Genomic DNA, 23,418 nt, shown 5'->3' with positions numbered 1-23,418 from the left:
TTTGGGGAGTAAACCAAGGATGGAAGACCTCTCTCTATCTCTCTCTCTCTATCCCTCCCTCCCTCCCTCCCTCCCTCTCTCTCTTTCTCTCTCTCTCTCTCTCTCTCTCCTGCTCTACCTCTCTCTGTAACTCTTTCAATTAAATAAAATAAATCTTAAAATACACACTACTCTGAATACAATATGCATTACATATCGGGGTGTGCCCAGGGCTTGAGTCCTGCCACTGCTTCCCACCCAGGTTGGAAAGCAACAGGTCATGGTTCAAGTACCTGGGTCCCGGCCACTTTCTTGACAGGCCTGGGGTTGGGTTGCTGGCTCCCAACTTCTGGCTGACCTAGTCCCAGCTGTTGTGGGCGTTTGGGGAACATAGCAGTAGATAGAGGCTATCTGTCTGGTTCTGTCTCTCTCATCTCTCTACCTTTCAAATAAAATGAAAATAAAGAAAAATCTAAAAAAAGAAAATACTTTTGTGATTCAATAAATATTAAATCAGAAGGTGATACACATCATAGGCAAGCCACTGAGATACTGCAGATAGAAAGGAATTCAATTCACCCTTTATACAGCCAAGCAGATACAACCCATTGCATGCATGTTCTGAGGCGAAACCCTCACTAGATCTCAAGAAGACTTGCTAGCACCTTCTGTCACACATGGGAATGGGAGTGATATGTGTGAGCTTATTGGCTTTATCCAGGTGAAAGATGAAACTCATCTTTATGACAGAAGTAGCTTTGCAAATTGACCTAAGGTCCCCACTGAAGTTAGGCCTTTAGCTGCACAGAAGCTGGAGGACAGCAACACTGTCTTCCTTGATGTTTACATTTCAAGAAGGTGGTCCCAGTCCTTGAGAAAGACTTTCCTGGGTCCTAAAGCTGGAAAAAGGCCTGCCCAACACTCAAAAGGGTTATATACATCTTAAAGAGAGAAGAGAGTACTTACAGTTTTAAAGTTTTCTAAATTAAATTTCCCAAGAGAAAAAAAGGGGGGAAACATCTCTTTCTTTTTTTTCAACAGAATCAGTTTCTTTTTAACAGGTTCAATGTGATTTGTAGATAGAGTTGTAAGAACATGATGATATCATCCTCCCTTCTCTCCTCCCTCCTTCACACTCTCCTTCCTTCTCCCTTCTTTTTTTTTTTTAATTTTTGCAATAGTGCATTTTAAATTTACATTACAGTAAAAAAGCTTAATACTTCACTAAATAAAAAGTTAGCAAGTAAAAAGCAAAAAAATAGTTTAGCAAGTAAAAGCAAGAAGACAAAAGACTATAAACATTAATGGAATGGAAAATCCACCATTTCACCCATATACAGTAAATTTAAAATAATTGCAAATTGTTAAGACAAAGTATAGCATTCTTTTTTTTAAGTTTTCTTTTCCTAAGATTTTTTTTATTTGTTTGAGAGGTAGAGTTATAGACAAGGGAGAGGGAGAAACAGAGAGAAAGGTCTTCCATCTGCTGGTTCATTCTCCAAATGGCCGCAGTGACAGGAGCTGAGCTGATCAGAAGCCAGGAGCCAGGAGCTTCTTCCGGGTCTCCCACATGGGTGCAGGAGCAAAAGCACTTTGGCCATTTTGTACTGCTTTCCCAGACCATAACAGAACTGAATTGGAAGATACTGAACTGGGATACTAAATGGCAACCATATGGGATGCCGGAGCCTCAGGTGGAGGCTTAGCCCACTATACCACAGTGCCAGCCCCAGTATAACATTTTTAACCATTCGTTTCAACAAAGGTATAAAGCAAAGTTTTATAAAACTATATTTGCAGCAGTAATGATGCAAACACTAATTTACATTTCCACCAAGAGTGTGTAAGTGTTCCCCTTTCTCTACCTCCTAGCCAGCATGTTTTGATCTCTCTTTTTTAGGTTTTTGCCATTCTGATAGGGGTGAGGTGGTATCTCATTGTGGTTTTGATTTGCATTCCCCCGATGGCTAGTGATAGTGAGCATGTTTTCATGTATTTGTTGACAATTTATATTTCTTTTGAGAACTGTCTGTTTTTTTTGTGTTGAGTTTTTTAAGTTGTTTATATATTCTGGGTATTAACCCTTTGTCAGATAGATAATTTGCAAATATTTTTTCACATACTGTTGCATGCTTCTGAGTTTGATATAGTTCCATTTGTTTAGTTTTGCTTTTGTTGCCTGTGCTTTGGGGGGTGGGGGGGGGAATATTACCCAAGAAGTTTTCCCCTACGCCAATATCTTGGCATGTTTCCCCTACATTTTCTTTCAGCAATGTCATAGTCTCAGGTCTTAAATGTAAGCCTGTGATCCATCTTGAGTTGATTTTTATATATCATAAGAAATATGAATCTAATCTCATTCTTCTACAGATATAAATCCAATTTTGCCAGCACCATATTTTGAAGAGGTTATCTTTACTCCACTGTATGGTCTGAGCCCTTTTGTAAAAAAATCAGTTAGGTAAAGACTTAATTTGCTTATTTGCATTATCAAATTCCAAGAAATATATTTTTCAGCATTATCAGAGTTATTTGACCATAGATTTTTTTTTATTTTTTAATTTATTTTTATTTATTTGAAAGAGTTACAGAGAGAGGTAGAGACAGAGATAGAGAGAGGTCTTCCATCCACTGGTTCACTCCCCACATGGCAGCAACGGCTAGAGCTGGACTGATCCAAAGCCAGGAGTCAGGAGCCAGGAGCTTTTTGATCTCCCAGAGGGTACAGGGGTCCAAGCACTTGGGCCATCTTCTATTGCTTTCCCAAGCCATAGACTAGAGCTGGATCGGAAGTGGAACAGTCAAGACTCAAACCGGCGCCCATATGGGTTGCCAGCACTGCAGGCAGAAAATTAACCTACTGCACCACTGTGCTGGCCCCTAAAAGAACATTTTACTCAGTTCTATCTCAGTCTCTGTCTCTATTCTCTCTCTCCCTCAATTATTTGAAAAAGAGTAGGAGGAGGAGGAACAGGAGGAGAGAGAGAGAGAGAGAGAGAGAGAGAGAGAGAATGTGCAAATCCACAGGGCTATTAGAGGAGGAGTAGAAAAAGGGAGCTGGAACTCAGTCCAGGTTTCCCACAAGGGTGACAGAGACCCAGCTACTTGACTCACCACCTGCTGCCTCCCAGAGTTCACATTAGCAGGAAACTGGAATCAGGAGCCAAGAGCCAAACTCAGATACATCCGCGTCCTAATTGGCATCTTAACTGCTAGGCCAAACACCTACTCATGCCTTTCTGGAAATATTGTGTTTTCATTCACAACATTGCCAGGATTTAGTTTCTCCTTCCCAGTGACACCAGATGCTCACCTCAAAAAAGAAATAAAAAGGCAACGCCTCGGCTCACTAGGCTAATTCTCCGCCTGCAGTGCCAGAACCCTGGGTTCTAGTCCCAGTTGGGGCACCAGATTCTGTCCCGGTTGCTCCTCTTCCAGTCCAGCTCTCTGCTGTGGCCCGTAAAGGCAGTGGAGGATGGCCCAAGTGCTTGGGCCCTGCACCCACATGGGAGACCAGGAGGAACCACTTGGCTCCTGGCTTCAGATCGGCACAACGCGCTGGCCATGGCAGCCACTTGGGGGGTGAACCAATGGAAGGAAGACCTTTCTCTCTGTCTCTCTCTCTCTCTCTCTCTCACTGTCTAACTCTGCCTGACAAAAAAAAAAAAAACTTTCAGAAACACCATTAAATAAATCAGTAACTTTAATAAAAAAAAATCATATAGTGCCATGTTTGTTTTTTGAAGTCCATAATGAGTAATTTTCACATGTTATAATTAAGACTCAACTATGGAATTTTGAGATACTTTAAAAAAAAAAACATTTGGGGGCCCAGTACTGTGGGGTGATAGGTTAAGCATCCACCTGTAGTTGCTGGCATTCCATAAGGGCACCAGTTTGAGTCCCAGCTGCTTTACCTCTGATCCAGCTCTCTGCTGTGGCCTAGGAAAGCAGTAGAAGATGGCCCAAGTGCTCACACGTGGGAGACCCGGAGGAATCTCCTGGCTCCTGGCTTTGGATTGGCCTAGCTCTGGCCCGTTACAGCCATTTGGGGAGTGAACCAGCGGATGGAAGATCTCTCTCTCTCTGCCTCTCCCTCTCTCTGTCTGTAACTCTGCCTCTCAAGTAAATAAATAAACCTTTAAAATTTTTAAAAAATAAAACAGAAAATTGTGTGGGGTCCCAAGCTACCCAAATGTGCTTGAGACAATGCTTGTAGTTGAGTTTTTTCAAGGTATTAAGGGAGGAGCCTTCACAAGGAGTGTTCATGGATTCTTTGACTATCATTGGAAATTGGGCAATACATTTCTCATTTGCCTTCCAAAGTAAAGAGTACACATAAAGAAATAAAATGTGGTAAACAAAGCTATATCTCTTCCCAAAAGCCCCACAGAGTGGAGGGACAAGTTGGAAGAGACCTTTATTCTCCTATGCTATACCCCACCTCCACCACAACCCAAATACAAAACAGAAGGTCCTAAGAGCAAATAGCCCAAACCAGAGAACACAGGCCCTGATACTAATTCCTCTAATTTAATAAAAAGATTAAGAACTAAATTTTACCCATATCCTGCCTGAGGAGACACAGCTAGAAACTGTGTCCCTTCCATTATTCTATGAAATTGTGTATTATTAACACATGACATAACCAGTTCTACCCCCACATTATGTTTTCTCTCCTCTCAGCATATGCCAGAGACCATTAACCCAAAGGATCATAATACAGAACCATAGCCCAGGACACAGGTTTGTTTAGTTTGCCTTGTACAATGCTTTACTTAAAAAACCAAAAAATGCATACCTTTTTAAAATAGCACACTCCAAGCCTGACTCAACCACTCCCTGTTTGCTTATGACAGTAATTCACACATTTACCTCCTTACTGTCATGGGCAGGGGATCTGATCTGTCCATAGCCCCTCAATTTGACTTCTACTCATATGCAACCCATTTCTTCTAGTGTACAGGGAACATTCCTTTGGTTGCTGTTCCCTCCCTCCCCGGAAATGATTCTCTCTCATCTTCTCAGATGACTTGATCTAGGAAACTAGAAAAAACCTCTGGATCATAGAACTAAGTCTGTTCTGTTGAATTTCATCTCTGTAGAAGTAGATCCATCTAATTTTGCTGATGTTCAAAAAGCAATTTCTTGGTGGTTCCCTGGGCTTAATGACTTAAAGCACACGTGGAAAGTGGTGGGGTAGGAAATCTAACAGTGAGAGTAGTGTGTCCTGCAACTTTCTTTGTATCTTGAAATGGTTTCTACTGCAATGAATAAAATCACCTAATATTGTTTCAGCTAAAGGTATCCGGATTTTAGAAAATTAAGTTTTTCAAATCCTTCTTCCATCCTATTACCGAGATTTAGTCAATGTAAAGATATGATACTGAAGTCAATTCCATTAAAATTACGAGGTTGATTTCTGAGTTATCCAGCTCTCATGAGAACTTGTTCCTCTCAATTGATTTTTCCTTCAAAAGACAAACCTTAAATGTTCTGATACATACATTTTTTTTTCCTTCTAAAGCATGTGTATAATGTATCTATGACAGTATGACTTTCTGATTTAGGAGATCTGAATGCTTACATGGACTATGAAACAGCTATTCCGACACCATTTAGAGTATCTGAGTTGGGATAAGGCCTTCCAGGAACAGCTTGCTGATATATAGAAGAGAACACCAGAGGCGGCAAGATGGCGGAATAGGCAGGAAGCACACTTAGTCTGGGGGGAGAGAAAGTTTAATATAAGTGGAGATACTGCAGGGTCAAGGAAGAGTAGGGGATGAAACAGCAGAGGAAACTCTTCCGGAACTAGTGATTCACAGTGGACCTGCGTGGAGAGCGTGGGAGCCCAAGTTCGGGACAGCAGCGGCAGACTCAACGCACCAGCGCTGGAACGCGAGGTGAGCCGAAGCTCCATAGCCCGAGACACCAGCGGGCAAGCGGAAAGAGGAGGCTAGAGGGAACGAGGCTTGAAACTCCGTGGGGAAAAGTTCACCAGGCTAACTAGAAGAGAGAGAAAAAAAAATAAAAAAAGTGACTGATACGGACACAAGTTTCTCTCTCTCCGCTCACCTCTCACAGGCGAGCAAGACAGAGCAGGCGCCATTTTGGACATACGTCATAAGCAGGGCGACCTCAGGTCTGCACCAGCCCTGAGCCTAGCAGAAAAACCTGACTCTGGGGGGAGGGGTGAAATAACAGGAGATTAGCATCTAACTTGGCAACCCAGTGGGAGACTGCAGGAGAATTGGAGCCCACACTGAGGGCAGCAGAGATTCCCTGTGTGGCCCTTGGGAAAGAGCTTCCGATCTCTGGCTCCTGTGGGTATATCATTTGCCTGCTAACTACCTCCAATTACGTTCAGCTGTGCGGAATTACTTCCCTTTTAAATCAAAAAAAGAAAGAGAGATTTACCACACCTAACCTGGGAGTGTCATCCTTGACACACCCTCAACCCTGAGGAACCAAACACAGCTCTCAGTCCACACTCATCTCAAGCCTCTAAGGCTCCACTGAAAGCAGACAGTCCACTTAATATAGAGCCATAGTGTAACAAGAAAAAACACCACAGTGAAGAAACCAAATATCTCCAACATGCCAAACAACAAACGCAAAAACCAAGCTAACAAGAACAAGGAAGAAACTATGACGCCCCCAAATGAAAAAGACACCCCAATTCAAGATTATGAAGATGATGAGATCGAAGAAATGCAAGAAGCGGATCTCAAAAAATTGATAAGAACATTAAGAAGTTCTCAAAAACAAATTCTTGAACTACAGAAATCCTTAATGGACAAGGTAGAAAATCTCTCTCGTGAAAGTGAAATATTAAGGAGGAATCAAAATGAAATGAAACAACTAGTGGAACAAGAAACTCTGATAGTGACTAGAAATCATAATGAAATGAAGAGTTCAATAGATCAAATGACAAACACATTAGAGAGCCTTAAAAACAGAATGGGCGAAGCAGAAGAGAGAATATCAGACTTAGAAGACAGAGAACAGGAAAGGAAACAGGCAAACCAAAGAAAAGAAGAAGAAATTAGAAATCTAAAAAATATTGTCGGGAATCTACAGGATACTATTAAAAAACCCAACATTTGGGTTAGGAGTTCCTGAAGGCATGGAGAGGGAGAAAGGATTAGAAGGCATTTTCAGTGAGATACTAGCAGAAAATTTCCCAGGTTTGGAGAAGGACAGAGGCATCTTAGTACAGGAAGCTTATAGAACCCCTAATAAACATGACCAAAAGAGATCCTCACCACGACATGTTGTAATCAAACTCACCACAGTGAAACATAAAGAAAAGATCCTAAAAGGTGCAAAAGAGAAACATCAGATCACTCTTAGAGGATCTCCAATTAGACTCACAGCAGACTTCTCATCAGAAACCCTACAAGCTAGAAGGGAATGGCGAGACATAGCCCAGGTACTAAGAGAGAAAAACTGCCAGCCCAGAATACTATATCCTGCAAAGCTCTCATTTGTGAATGAAGGTGAAATTAAGACTTTTCATAGCAAACAGAAACTGAAAGAATTTGTTGCCACTCATCCTGCCCTGAAAAAGATGCTTAAAGATGTGTTACACACAGAAACACAGAAACATGGTCACCAATATGAAAGAAGGTAAAGGAAGGAAACCTCACAGCAAAAGATCACAGGAAGCTCAATTTCTCTTTGACATAGAATTAAACTCTGATGCTCTGTTGAAGCAATGTGTTAAAGTAATCTATTATGTTCTCTTGATGTCTGTTAAATTCTAATTGTTCAAAAACAGCTGAATTTTTATTAAGAGCTATGGGTTATTTAAATATGTGCTTTTTTCAAAAATTTGAATAATCACCTTGTAACAATGATCAAATTTGGTCTATGTTATGTCATGATTTTAAGAAATCTTATTTCAACCAGATATTTTGGATTTTGAGCCTTCTTGGCATTCTTGACAGGCATTCAAAAAATCAAAGTTTCAAACAATCTGGTCTCTAAAATTTCCAGTAAATCCTGGACTTTGGTTTTTCCAGTTTGGGCCCAACTGAAAAAATCGAAGGACCTATGTCTCTCATCTTATAGAGACACCAACTAATCAGTCTATTTGGAGTATATTAGAAGGACTGTCAAGATGTGATGTGGTACCAGACTTTAAGTTTCTATAATGGAAAATGCTATTAATACAAATGTTTGAGAATTAAAAAGTCTAATGATCTTGTGTTACTAGACATGATAGTTATCTTAATGAGAAAGCCCTAGAGGCCTAAATTTAGGGTTAAATACTTGTAAAATCCTACAGGTGCTTTCAAAAATACTGTGAAGTAAGCAAGTGCCTCTTGTTGGTTATGAGTTTATAATTTTAAACATGGCGACTTAAAGTCTTTTGTCATCCACAGTTATATATGATCTGCTGCTCATAAAACTAAAGCGTTGTTGGTTCCGTGTTTAGCTGTCCTCCTATAGGTTCCTATGGACTTTTTCCAGCCACTTTTATTGTATTCAGTACTTTGGGATGGCTCTGTAAACAGATGAAGCCAATAATGTATTAACAGTACCAACTGAGAGAAAGTATGGTTAACTGAGGTTACTAAAAAGAAAAAGCAATTCAAATCAATTGGCAATCTACAAAAAGAGTTAAAGATTTTAAAAGCTATTATTAAAATTGCTATATTGGTCTATTATGCTATATTATATGTGTGTACATATTGTATGTCCACATGGGGAAATTTTATTAAGAGTTTTATTTTAAATGGCTTATAGATAAGATTGTCCATAAATTTAAGCTGCTAAAATCAATCAAAGATACATTTTAATTTGAGTGACCTGAATCTGTGTATCATATGTTTTAGACTTGTTGGTAGAAAGAAACTAAAAACATTTTAGATGGTTGTGCTTAAGTTTACTGGCTAAACAAACTACACCATGTTAGATATTTAAGAGGTGTTTTCAAATACATGATTCTTAAAATTTATAGAAGGCATTGGACCTTCTGGTAAATGTTTTCTTAAGTTGTTATCTAATGGTTGAAACGGTTTGCTAAGTATTCATGTGATATTGCTATTGTCAGCAAGCAATCTAGGACTTGCTCCCTCATTTCTCTATTCTAAGCCCAACTTGTTCTTTCATTTCTCTATTCTCTTCAAGGTAGGAAACTAATTCTATTATGAAGGAATCTGTAGGATGCACAATTTAATCTTTAGACCTTATAAAAGAGATGGCTAACATTTTTCTGCAATAGCATAGCCAAAATAAGAAATCAAATAATAATCTCATAGCTAGATTCACTTCGCCATCAGCGAAGTATACAGTAAGTAGAAAAAACCTCCCTTTCAGACCAAAGGGAAAGAAAGTTTTTAAGTGAGAATATAATTTTCCTCATGGGCATTGTCTACCTTAGAAAAACTACTACAGAACATGCCTGTGACTAGAGACTTGTAGTTCAGGCCACCGAAGATTAGAGATGGGACTTGAGCACTCCCTTGACTTGCATCCTCTGGTCTGCTTTAACACAAACCAGGAGGAAAAGAAAGCTCGGCATCAGAAGCAATGGGTGGCAGGCCTATTAATGGCTGATCTGTACAGTGATCTGCCCTCAAGGAGACCCAACAGGCCAGTCCACTGCAGTGGCTTTCAATGTGGTAAGCCTGGGCTTCAGCAGAAGTCAGCTTGTGAAGAGCCCTGGCAGCTCTGCCAAGAGTTGGATCACTGGAAATGGACCTGCCCTGGAGTCGAAGGATGCCCAGGTCAGAGCCACAGATCTTATTGGCTCTAAGCTGAAAAGCCCTTCACTCAGCCCAACTTCCAAAGTGACCACTGCAGCTGAGGGGATGGTCAAGTAGGGTCAGCAACATTGCAGGCAGAACTGTAAATTTCTTGTTAGAGATGCCACCTGCCTTTACCTGGCCAGCTCTCCTCCCAGGCCAGCCAAGTAATGAAAGTCAACAGAGTGCCTTCCCCTAGGAGGTTCACACCTCCCTTAGGATATACCCCATGTGAAGAGATAGATAGGTCTGGGCCTCTGAATTTACAAGGCCTAAAGCCCACCAGATTATTATCAAGCCCCTTCTATCAGGTTCTATTTGCCTCTCAATCAGAAAACTTAATTGTAGCTTAGACAGCACCTTTCTTAGCTCCTCTAATAATGACTCTGTCCTTTGTTCTAGGCCCTGTCTAGTGCACTTGGGCCTCATTCCTTTGTAATCATAACCTCTACTCTACCACCAATGGCTCTACTCCCAACCTGTGTGTACTGATGGTCCTCTTCCCCACTTAATGCTGTATAATTGTTCAAACCTGGTAAATGCCACTCTTAGGATCATTGGTTACTATCCTCACTCTGTCTTTTATGACCTTGTCTAAATATGATCAGAGTTGGCAAACTTGGAAGGCTTCCATAGCCTTGGCAACTCATGACGACAGCCTAGGATGGTTACTGGCGCCATAAACTAGAGTGTCAATTTGTTGGGTCAACAACAGGAGCCACTGTGCACTTGCTCCTCATGTGGGATCTCTGTCCTTAATGTGCTGTACATTGTGATTTAATGCTATAACTAGTACTCAAACAGTATGTTTCACTTTGTGTTTCTATGTGGGTGCAAACTGTTGAAATCTTTATACTAAATTGATCTTCTGTATATAAAGAGAATTGAAAATGAATCTTGATGCAAATGGAAGGGGAGAGGGAGCGGGAGGGGGGAGGGTTGCAGGTGGGAGGGAAGTTATGGGGGGGGGAAGCCATTGTAATCCATAAACTGTACACTGGAAATTTATATTCATTAAATAAAAGTTAAAAAAAAAAAAAAAAAGAGAACACCTGTGCAAAGGAATCTATAAACACTGTCTAATATTGCTTACTGTTACTGTGAAGACATATGTGGAGGAAATTTCACTCTTCCTAGTGATATTGATTACTTACCAATTCCTTGTCTCTTTAGAGTAATAATAGTGAACAGCTAACATCTATTGAATGTCTGTTATTTGCCAGGAGTTACACTAAAGGCTTTATATATTATTTGATTTAACGCTCAAAGCTCTACAGTTTGGATACTATTATTTTCTCTGATCTATAATTAAAGAAATTACAACACCAAGAAGGTAAGAAGGAATTTGTCCAAGGTCAGTGCCAAGGTTCAAACCAGGCAGAAGATGTGAGAGTCGGCCTTTGTGCCTCTGTGACGTGCGTCATAAACATACGGTACAATAGCCATCACAGTCGACTAGAATCACCAGGCTCTTTGTGCTGCCTGAGGTTTCTCTTTGCTTTGGCTCACCAGGTCTATCTTATGACTTAGTATTTACCCTTCAAAGTATAATTCATGTATCACTTCATCAATGAGGATTTCCTTTTCAATCAATTTTTGCCTCAAAAGATGTATTCTTATATGTTCCCATAGCACAATAATATGAATATACATATTTATATAAATAGACTTGGATATGTTTATATAATATTGCATACAATAAGTCCTTTTGAGTAGTCACAGTTATCATCATCAAACTGTTAAAAACTTTTTTTTTTAAATCTATGTGTGCATGTATACATTTGTGTTTATTTAGGTATATCTGTTCTTCCATCATTGTTCCTTAAGTCAAGAAGCAGGTAGCTTTGATCTCCAGCTTTCTATGTATTAATGATTAATAGGAACTTGCTGATTTAATGTGTTCTGTGAAGACACAGGCAGAGCATTAACTACTTAGTCCTGGTTCAATAATGACTGCTGTGACAGTAGCACAACAGAATCTGGAAAAAAAAAATGGAAAAGAAACCTCACAGACACATCTGTGCTTTCAAGTTAAGTTTTTTTTTTTTTTTTTTTAATTTAGAGTATAGTAATCTTGTATGGAATCCATGGATATAGCAAAAGGATAAAAATAATAAAATCATATTCTGTGCTATTATAGCTCGTATGACATCTTTAAGAGAAATTATAGGGGCCGGCACTGTGGCGCAGTGGGTTAACACCCTGGTCTGAAGCGCCAGCATCCCATATGGGCGCCGGTTCTAGTCCCGGCTGCTCCTCTTCCAATCCAGCTCTCTGCTACGGCCTGGGAAAGCAGTAGAAGATGGCCCAAGTCCTTGGGCCCCTGTACTCACATGGGAGACCCAGAAGAATCTCCTGGCTCCTGGCTTCAGATCTCTGCAGCTCTGGCCGTTGCGGCCATCTGGGGAGTGAACCAGTGGATGGAAGACCTCTCTCTCTCTCTCTCTCTCTCTCTCTCTCCCTCTCTCTCTCTCTCTCCCTCTCCCTCCCTCTCCCTGTGTAACTCTGACTTTCAAATAAATAAATAAATAAATCTTTAAAGAAAAAAGAGAGAAATTGTAGTAACTTGTAGTTTTTACTGGCATTGAGTAACTTAGTTCTGTTTACTTTATAATCCTAGGGTAGAAGCTATGACTCTAGGCTTAATTTTCTCCAACTGTACAGTTCTGAGATCTCTGGCTGAATAATCTGTGGCCCTCACTTTAGAACACAGGCAGTATCCTAAATTTTTTTAAAAGCAAAATTCCACCATTGCTCCTGTGTGTTGCTTTAGTTTTCAGTGTACCACTATTCAACACCATAAAAAAAATTAAACTCCTATGTAGAAGAAGTGATATTTTAAAAAGGAGAAAAATGTGCCCCCCCCAAAAAATGTAATGTACCTTAAATAGACAGTTTCAGACTCAGGTTCTCACAACTTGACAACAGTGTGTTGTTAAGTGAGATACCAACCTCACTATGAGACAAAACCCTCATTTGTAAAAAGGGATGATCACAGCTGTCTACCTCCTGCAGTCATTAGGAAGATTAAATGAGTTCCTGTGTATAAAGTGCTTAACACAACATCTAGTACGTAATGCATACCCTGGAAGTATTCACAGTCATCATCATCAAGTTATTTAAAAATCTATGTACATACATTAAGTCTCAACAATGTTCTTCCAAAAATTGCTATAATTCTGTGCCCTCCACTTACTGAAGATGATAGAAAAATAACATGTGAAAAACATTTCTGGAAGTTTTAAAACTCTGTCTAAAAATAATATACATTGTTACTTAATATTCAGTGTATTATTTCTTACATAATGATGCCATGAAAAATTCAGTTTCAATGCTAGTGCCAGAAAAGTATTTTGTCTCTTGAAGAACAGATAACTGTTTCTGTAAGATACTGAAAATCGTGTACCAGTTTTTCCCTCTGGAAAAAAATCTGGGAACAGAGTTCAAGGTTATAATCTTTGGAAGAATCTGAAATTTAAGTGACTGTGTTGTCAAGATACATGTGCTTTTATTACCAATCCAATGAAAATATGGTAGATTTTTCTCACAGAAATTAAGGAGTCTAATCAGGCAGCGTGCTCAAAGACAGCCATTGGAGCCCAGAGTGGAGGGAGGCCAGGGGGCCACAGTGGGCAGGACCAACATCTTCCTCAGAAAACAGTCCCCTCAATGAGCATGTTTATCCCCAGCTTTTGGCATTGCATGGCAATGAGTGTGGGGATGTTTGATGATACCTAATTATTCTTCTTTTTGGGCTAGTACTGTACCTAAAGTGCAGATAAAGTCTCTGGTACTTGGCCAACATCCATAATTTTATTTTTGACACCTAGGAATTATCTACTTAAAGATAATCCTTGGGGCTGGTGCCATGGCACAGTAGATTAATCCTCTGCCTGCGGCGCCGGCATCCCATGTGGGTGCCAATTCTGGTCCTGGCTGCCCATTTTCCAATCCAGCTCTCTGTTGTGGCCCGGGAAAGCAGTAGAAGATGGCCCAAGTGCTTGGGCCCCTGCACCCACGTGGGAGACCAGGAGGAAGCACCTGGCTCCTGGCTTCAGATCGGCACAGCTCCAGCCGTTGTGGCCATTTAAGGAGTGAACCAACAGAGGGAAGACCTTTCTTTCTGTCTCTCCCTCTCACTGTCTGTAGCTCTACCTCTCAAATAAATAAATAAGATATTTTTTAAAAAGATGATTCTCAAGGAAGTATATTCTTATAAAATTTCTTCCTGCCCTCTATATAGGACTTTTTTTCAGAATGTACAAGTATATATTGTTGACATTTGTTTCATTATTTCTGTAATAAAACAAAAGACCTATCTTAATACATTCTTTCTTTAAGTAGATTGAAAGATCTTAAGAATAGCATTCTGTGTTACTAGCCAATAAAGCAGAATTGAGTGACAGTAATCAACTTTAAGTATATTTTCATTTTATAGTAAGTATTACTTCATGATTGAAAATACCATAAGGAATGAGAACAGAAAAGAAAACACAAGTATGTGGAATATACATCTTGAAGAATTTGTTACAAAAGGAAAATCTGTCAGGATATATGCATTGGGATCCTTTTGTGAGTTCATGTTCTCCTTTGCCCTTTATTTTCTATATTTAATGTTATTAGGTCACCATTAAGTCTGGACCAAGGGCATTTTTCAACAGTTGAAGTCATTTTCTGTTTGGCCACAGCTGTCATTTGAGGTTATCCGTGATGACCCCAAACTCAAAGGGCTGCAATAAAGTGACCTTCATCATCCAAGAATCTCTTCAAACAACTAATATACATGTTAAGTGGAGACCAGGACAGATGGCACTATCAAACACAGACAAGCTTCTGTTGTTGTTGGAGACTGGGATTCTGTTCTAGGTGGTGCATTTGCATCAATGAGTTATCCTCACAATAACAAATTTCTAAAAGACCAAAGATTTGCATTCACAGCTTACATTAAGATGGTAAGAATATTAATATCTTGTAATATTTGGGAATACCTGAATAGGACCAATCTAGAGACTTTGCTTAATTGGGAGAGCCTTATTCACATGAAGAGGATGAAAAGAAGTCCACATGGTGATGATTCCTTCAGTTTGTTATCAGATACTTACAGGGACCTCCTAAGTGACTGGCACTGCACGGCTGAGGAAGCCATGGTTAGTTAGCAAGCTAGTTGTGGTATACTAACTACTTTCCAAATCATCAATGAAAGATTTAAAGAATAATTAATTTACAAATTTATAAAGCCAAACAGTATGGGATAGCAGATAATAGCACAAATAACTTAAGCTACAAAGCAGATGTAAACATCAACCAGTTTAGTAAACCTGAAAAGCTAAATTCTAAAACTAATAGTGTGAAAAGCTAGAAGCAGTCCAGCTTCTATCAAAATATTCCCCCAAATACTAAGGAAATGGCCTCTTTATGCGTCTCAGGAATTGGGGTGAAAGATGAGCTTAATAACAGCAGGCTCCTTCCTTCATCTATGCATCTGGTACACTGAAATTTTATTCTGTGACTAAGGAAAAGCAGGGTCGGTGGTCTTGGGAACATCAGGCACACTAAAGAAGAGGTGATACATACTGAAAATGATGGATGAAACTAAACATTTACCTACAGAATCTTGAGACCCACATGCTTCTTTCTCACTGGACTCAGAATTTTGGTGATCTAATTCTTCCAGGAAGTATATTCAAAGAGTCTTCCCTAGGATATTTGATCAGTCCCAAACAAAAAAACCCCAAGGAAACTAAGATTAGGAATTCCCCAAAGAAAACAGACCCGCCAGGGACTGGCAGTGTGGTACAGCAGGTTGAGAGTGCCAGTTTGAATACCACTCCCTGTGGATACACATGGGAAAGCAGGGAAACATGACCCAAGTCCTTAGATCCCTGCCACCCACCTGGGAAACTCATGGAGTTACAGGCTACTGGTTTTGGCCTGCCCAGCCCTGACCATTACAGGCATTTTGAGAGTGAAACAGCAAATGGAAGGCATTCTCTCTCTCTCCCCTCTGTGTGTATATGTTTGTGTGTTTGTGTATGTGTCTCCCTTTCTCTCTCTCTCTGTTAACTCTGCCTTTCAAATGAATGAATTAGATCTAGAAAAAAATTCTACAACACTAGGGACAAAGAAAATCTTAAGAAATTCTATAACAAAAATGCAGATTTAATAAAATGTGGATAAATTATCAAAATGGCATGAGACTTCTCAATAACAGTACTGACTAGCTAGAAGCTGATAAATACCTCCAAACTTTAGAAGGAAAATTATTTACATATCTTATAAAATGATTTGTTTTTAGATATACACCACTCAGAAAATTCTACCATAAATGTATTCTTTCTCAACAAGACCTTGTAGGATGTAATTCACCAAATAAGAGAGAAACAAAGTAGAATACATAGGATTTACAGAACCAAACAAAATAGAATACATAGGATTTAAAGAATCAAAAATCATAGAATTTAATTTGAGAGAAAGCATCAGAAACCCCAGGATGACATCTGTGCAACACTTACTTTAGAATGGAACTGGGTAGAAGACTCAGAGATTTTTTCAAATAAAGGAAATTAATAGATAGTCTACCAGGATGTGACTCATCTGAGAATAGTCCTTTTAACAGTAATAATGTATTAATAATAGTTATTGTAATCGCTATTGTAATCAGAGAACTGGATGATGGAGAGTGTTTGTGCAGTAAGTGTAGCAGGGCACTGTTTCCCAAGAGGAAAGTCAATAACCAATTCCTAAGCCAAAAGTCATATATAAATATTTGCAAATATAGTAAAAAACTCTAGAAATTCGTCTACAAAAATTAGATGTACTTGTTTCTGGGAAACTGAAAACAGTGTTACAATGGACAGGGAGTTGGTATTTTTTCTGAAGAGGCACACAGGTCTATCTGTTTGAGATATCTTTGTTATCTTAAAAAAACAAAGACCAAATTAAAAGACTTTCTTCATCTTAGCTTGACATTTATACCTCAAGGAGTGAGACAGATATGATGCAGTTACATAGATATGTACCTATGAATTGTGCTGAATGTTATAATGAGAACTTTTGTTTAATCTTTCATAAGCCCTCCTAAAAAGAGATGTGGTTTAAGTCAAGGGAGTCTTACCTTGAGAAAGTGACATATTAATTCCCTATGGGACAGGTGACAAGCCCAGTAGTTGGTGAAGAGACCATGATTTGTAATCACATACAAAGAAGGGTTCTGTTAGGCTGTATCTTGTTCAGTTAGGGCTGCCATAACAAAATACCATGAGCTGGATGGCTTAAATAATAAACACTTCTTTCTTTTTTTAAAGAGTGTTAAGATTGTGAATGTGTTTTATTGTTTCATTTACACGAGTGTTTTCCAAGTTTGGATGGTTTTATATTGAGTATTGTTATAATTAAACTTAAAGCAATCTAAAGGACCAAGAAACTGCCAGAGGACAGCTGACAGTGAAGGACAATAGAGAAAACAAAGCAGATGTATGCTAATACTCATCATTCTTTTTTTCTTTTTTGTAATTGTGACTCCAGATAGGATCCAAAGAAGAGACGACAATCTCTTCTCTGGGCTTTATGGAGATTTACTTTCCCCTTCTGTGTTAGCCTCTTAAAGCACTTTGTCAGCTCTAAAAGGGCACAGGAAAGGGTGATTAAGCACATATTTCTTACAATTCTTGGGTTAGAAGTTGAAGATCAGGGTGCCAGCAGGGTTGGGTTCTTGGTGAGAGCCACATCCTCATTTAGACAGCTGTTCTTCTTGCTATAATCTCACATGGCAGAAAGAGAAGACTGTGGCGTCTCTTGTGTAAGGCACTAATCCTATTTAGGAGGGTTCTACACTCATGACCTAATTATCTCCCAAATTATCTGCTAATTATTCCTAATTGTCTGCTTCCTAGTACCAACACATTGGGAGTTAAGACTTCAGCATTAAGAGTTTAGAGCAGGGCCAGCACTGTGGCGTAACAGGTAAAGCCACTGCCTGCAGTGCTGGCATCGCATATGGGGGCTAGTTCAAGTCTCAGCTGCTCCACTTCCCATCCAGCTCTCTGCTATGGCCAGGGAAAGCAGTAGAAGATGGCCCAAGTCTTTGGGCCCCTGCACCTGTCTGAGACCCAGAAGAGGTTCCTGGCTTCTGGCTCCAGCTGTTGCGGCCAATTGGGGAGTGAACCAGCAGATGGAAGACCTCTCTTTCTGCCTCTCCTTCTCTGTGTAACTCTGCCTTTCAAATAAATAAATAATCTTTAAATAAAAAAAAGTTTAAGGGAGGGACAAAAACATTCAGTCCATAACATTCCACTCCTATCCTTCCAAAATGCATGTACTTCTCATATACAAAATAAATTCATTCCATCCCAACAGCCCCTACATTCTTAATTCATTCCAGCATCAATTCTAAATTCTAAATTCCCACTCTAAAGATATAGATGAAACTCAGGGAACAATTTATCTTGAGGCAAAAGTTCTCTCTAGCTACAAACACGTAAAATCAAACAAGTTATGTGCTTCTAAAATGTAATTGTGTGACAAGCTCAGGATAGACATTCCCATTTAAGAGGAGAAATGGGGCAGAAGGAAGGGATGACAAATTCCAAGTAGGTTGAAAACATGTCAAAATATACTTCATGGGATCTTAAGTTTCAATAATAATATTCCATTTCCACTGTGGAGTGCTAATTCCACCTTTCAGTCCTGTTGGAGTGAAAGTTCTGCCATACAGCTGTACAGGGCAGGAATTGAGCCCTCATGCCTTAGGGACATTCTTGCCCTGAAGAATAGAGCATGTTCGTAGCTGATTTGCTGTCTGGTCTTATAAAATCCAGGACGTCTGACAACTTTAATTTCTTCCCATCTTCTTCCCGTCAGCTCAGATTGGTAGTTCTCCTACTGGGGTACCTGATTTAGTCAGTATGGTTCACTCCATACAGATTCATAGTCACACACATAGTATTCTCTTCTGAAGATGTTTTTTCCATTTTTGCAACATGAATAGGCTGAGAATTTCCAAATCTTTTGACTTATAGTTCCTTCCATTTTGATAAATAATTGTCTTCAAGTCATTTCTCTGTACTTGCATTTTATTATAAACAGGAGGAACCAAGTCAACCACTGTTCAAACACTTTGCTTAGAAATCTCAACAAAACATCCAATTTCACTAAGTTCAATTTACGCATATTACAAAGCACTAGAACACAAACATCATTTGGGCAAACTCGTTGCCACTTTATAACAAAGAATGCTTAGGCTACATTGTCCCAAGAACATGTTTCACATTTCTATCTGAGATGTCATCAGAATAGCCTTTATATCCCTATTTCTACCATCATTGCATATATGACGTTCTGTGAATTCTCTAGTAAGAGAATTATCTATCTGTCGTTTGTCCAACCTGAGCCCTTACCAGAATCACCTTTAAAAGTGTCATCATGACAATCTCATTTTCTAGCAAGCACTTCAAAACTCTTCCAACCTCTATCCATGACACAATTCCAAAGCTACTTCCATATTTTTGGTACTTATTATGACAGCATTTCACATCTCAGTATCAATTTCTGTATTAGTTACGGTTCTCCAGAGAAACACAACCAATAATGTATACACATTTATCCAAGAAAATTTCATATATGTAGTCTCTAGCACATCACTAGGTCTACTCTGAGTACTCCTTGATGGTCACTTCATTTTAGCTGGTCAGGACAGTTCCTTGAACTCCTCCATCCTGTAACATAGGGTTTCAACAGAATTGGCTTATGTGATTGTGGACAATGAGAAGTTCCATGAACTGCTATTGGCAAGCCAGAGATCCAGAAAAACCAGAATTGTAATTCCAGTCTAAGTTCTGAAAACTAAGGGAGCGAAAGGATTCAAATCTTCAACTAATGAGATAATACCCCCATCCACATTGGGAATGACAATCCACTTTACTGAGTCCATCCTCTGGAAAGACCCTCCCGGACATAATTAGAAATAGTATCTAATCTAGGCACTCCATAGCCCAATCAAGATGACACTTAAGTTTAACCCTAACAGGCTGCAATAACTGAGGATGTTATCTAGAGTATACTCTTTAATTATGTTTAGCCATTGTAACAACAAGAAAGGATAATATTTTCTTGTTTTTTTTTTCTTTTTTTTTACACTTTTACTTAATGAATATAAATTTCAAAAATACACTTTATGGGTTAAATGGCTCCCCCCTCCCATAACTTCCCTCCCACCCACAACTCTCCCCTTTCCCGCTCCCTCTCCCCTTCCATTCACATCAAGATTCATTTTCAATTCTCTTTATATATAGAATATCAGCTTAGTATATATTAGGTAAAGATTTCAACAGTTTGCCCCCATATAGTAACACAAAGTGAAAAATACTGTTGGAGTTATGGCATTAAATCACAATGTACAGCACATTAAGGACAGAGATCCTACATGATATTTTTAAAAAATTGATTAATTTTCTATGCTATTTCCAATTTAACATCAAGTTTCTTTTTTCATTTTCAATTATCTTTATATACAGAAGATCGATTCAGTATATACTAAGTAAAGATTTTCTCAGTTTGCACCCACACAGAAACACAAAGTGTAAAAATACTGTTTCAGTACTAGATAGCATTACTTAACATTGGACAACACATTAAGGACAGATCCCACATGAGAAGTAAGTGCACAGTGACTCCTGTTGTTGACTTAACAATTTGACACTCTTGTTTATGGCATCAGTAATCTCCCTAGGCTCTAGTCATGAGTTGCCAAGGCTATGGAAGCCTTTTGAGTTCGCCGACTTCGATCTTATTCCGACAGGGTCATAGTCAAAGTGGAAGTTCTCGCCTCCCTTCAGAGAAAGGTACCTCCTTCTTTGATGGCCCCATTCTTTCCACTGGGATCTCACTCCCAGAGATCTTTCATTTAGGTCTTCTTTTTTTTTTCTTTTCCATGGTATCTTGGCTTTCCATGCCTACAATACTCTCATGGGCTCTTGAGCCACATCCGAATGCCTTAAAGGCTGATTCTGAGGCCAGAGTGCTATTTAGGACATCTGTCATTCTATGAGTCTGCTGTGTATCCCGCTTCCCATGTTGGATCGTTCTCTCCCTTTTTGATTCTATCAGTTAGTATTAGCAGACACTTGTCTTGTTTGTGTGATCCCTTTGACTCTTAGACCTATCAATGTGATCAGTTGTGAACTGAAAATGATCACTTGGACTATGAGATGGCATTGGTACATGCCACCTTGCTGGGATTGTATTGGAATCCACTGGCACATTACTAACTCCACCATTTGGGGCAATCCGAATGAGCATGTCCCAAAGTGTACATCTACTCCCTCTCTTTTTCCAACTCTTATATTTAACAGGGATCACTTTACAGTTAAAATTTAAACACCTAAGAATAATTGTGAGTTAATTACAGAGTTCAACCACTAGTACTAGAACAAAAAAATGCTAAAGTTGGTAAACTATTACATTGTACATCAACAGTCAGGACAAGAGCTGATCAAGTCATTGTTTCTCATAGTGTCCATTTCACTTCAACAGGTTTCCCCTTTGGTACTCAGTTAGTTGTCACTGATCAGGGAGAACTTATGATATGTGTCCCTTTGAGACTGGCTTATTTCACTCAGCATAATGTGTTCCAGATTCCTCCATCTTGTTGCAAATGACCGGGTTTCTTTGTTTTTGACTGCTGTATAGTATTCTATAGAGTACATGTCCCATAATTTCTTTATCCAGTCTACTGTTGATGGGCATTTGGGTTGGTTCCAGGTCTTAGCTATTGTGAATTGAGCTACAATAAACATTAAGGTGCAGACAGCTTTTTTATTTGCCCATTTAATTTCCTTTGGGTAAATTCCAAGGAGTGGGATGGCTGGGTTGTATGGTAGGGTTATATTCAGGTTTCTGAGGAATCTCCAGACTGACTTCCATAGAGGCTTAACCAGTTAGCATTCCCACCAACAGTGGGTTATTATCCCTTTTTCCCAACATCCTCTCCAGCATCTATTGTTGGTAGATTTCTGAATGTGAGCCATTCTCACCGGGGTGAGGTGAAACCTCATTGTGGTTTTGATTTGCATTTCCCTGATTGCTAGTGATCTTGAACATTTTTTCATGTGCCTGTTGGCCATTTGGATTTCCTCTTTTGAAAAAATGTCTATTGAGGTCCTTGACCCATGTCTTAAGTGGGTTGTTTGTTTTGATGTTGTGGAGTTTCTTGATTTCTTTGTAGATTCTGGTTATCAACCCTTTATCTGTTGCATAGTTTGCAAATATTTTTTCCCATTCTGTCGGTTGCCTCTTCACTTTCCCTACTGTTTCTTTTGAAGTACAGAAACTTCTCAATTTGATGCAATCCCAAATGTTAATTTTGGCTTTGACTGCTTGTGCTCCTGGGGTATTTTCCAAGAAGTCTTTGCCAGTACCTATATCTTGCAGGGTTTCTCCAATGCTCTCTAATATTTTGATGGTGTCAGGTCATAGATTTAAGTCTTTAATCCATGTTTAGTGAATTTTTGTGCAAGGTGAAAGGTAGGAGTCTTGCTTCAAGCTTCTGCACGTGGAAATCCAATTTTCCCAGCACCATTTATTGAATAGACTGTCCTTACTCCAGGGATTGGTTTTGCATCCTAGATCCAATACAAGTTGGCTGTAGATGTTTGGATTGATTTCTGGTGTTTCTATTCTGTTCCATTGGTCTATCCATCTATTTCTGTACCAGTACCATGCTGTTTTGATAACAACTGCCCTGTAGTATGTCCTGAAATCTGGTATTGTGATGCCTCCGGCTTTGTTTCTGTTGTACAAGATTGCTTTGGCTATTCGAGGTCTCCTGTGTCTCCATATGAATTTCAGCATCATTTTTTCCAGATCTGAGAAGAATGTCTTCGGGATTTTGATTGGTATTGCATTGAATATGTAAATTGCTTTTGGGAGAATGGACATTTTGATGATGTTGATTCTTCCAATCCATGAGCATGGATGATTGTTCCATTTTTTGCTATACTCTTCTATTTCTTTCTCTAAGGTTTTGTAATTTCCATTGTAGAGATCTTTAACGTCCTTGGTTATGTTTATTCCAAGGTATTTGATTGTTTTTGTAGCTATTGAGAATGGGATTGAACTTAGAAGTTCTTCCTCAGCCGTGGCATTGCCTGTGTATACAAAGGCTGTTGATTTTTGTGCATTGATTTTATATCCTGCTACTTTGCCAAACTCTTCGATGAGTTCCATTAGTCTCTTAGTAGAGTTCTTTGGGTCCCCTAAATAAAGAATCATATCACCTGCAAAGAGGGATAGTTTGAGTTCTTCCTTCCCAATTTGTATCCCTTTAATTTCTTTTTCTTGCCTAATAGCTCTGGCCAAAACTTCCAGAACTATATTGAAGAGCAGTGGTGAGAGTGGGCATCCCTGTCTGGTACCAGGTCTCAGCGGAAATGCTTCCAACTTTTCCCCATTCAATAGGATACTGGCCGTGGGTTTTTCATATATTGCTTTGATTGTATTGAGGAATGTTCCTTCCATACCCAGTTTGCTTAGAGTTTTCATTATGAAAGGGTGTTGTATTTTATCAAATGCTTTCTCTGCGTCTATTGAGAGAATCATATGGTTTTTCTTCTGCAGTCTGTTAATGTGGTGTATCACGTTGATTGCCTACCAGGAATAAATCCCACTTGGTCTGGGTGGATGATCTTTC

The 23,418-nt window shown here is 39.3% G+C and overlaps 1 protein-coding gene and 1 non-coding gene across 2 annotated transcripts in view; one reads left to right on the top strand and one right to left on the bottom strand.

Moving 5' to 3' along the window:
- The window catches only part of HS3ST5 (heparan sulfate-glucosamine 3-sulfotransferase 5), a 212,907-nt gene that overhangs the window by 48,859 nt on the left and 140,630 nt on the right, over positions 1–23,418 (top strand). The window lies entirely within an intron of this gene.
- LOC133757264 (small nucleolar RNA SNORA26) lies at positions 17,245–17,365 on the bottom strand. Its single transcript, XR_009865635.1, has one exon. It is a non-coding gene; the product is annotated as a small nucleolar RNA SNORA26 (small nucleolar RNA).

This window comes from Lepus europaeus, chromosome 3 (genome assembly GCF_033115175.1).
Source record: "Lepus europaeus isolate LE1 chromosome 3, mLepTim1.pri, whole genome shotgun sequence".
In the NCBI taxonomy this organism is placed as follows: Eukaryota; Metazoa; Chordata; class Mammalia; order Lagomorpha; family Leporidae; genus Lepus; species Lepus europaeus.
This window is presented reverse-complemented; position numbering and strand designations above follow the sequence as displayed.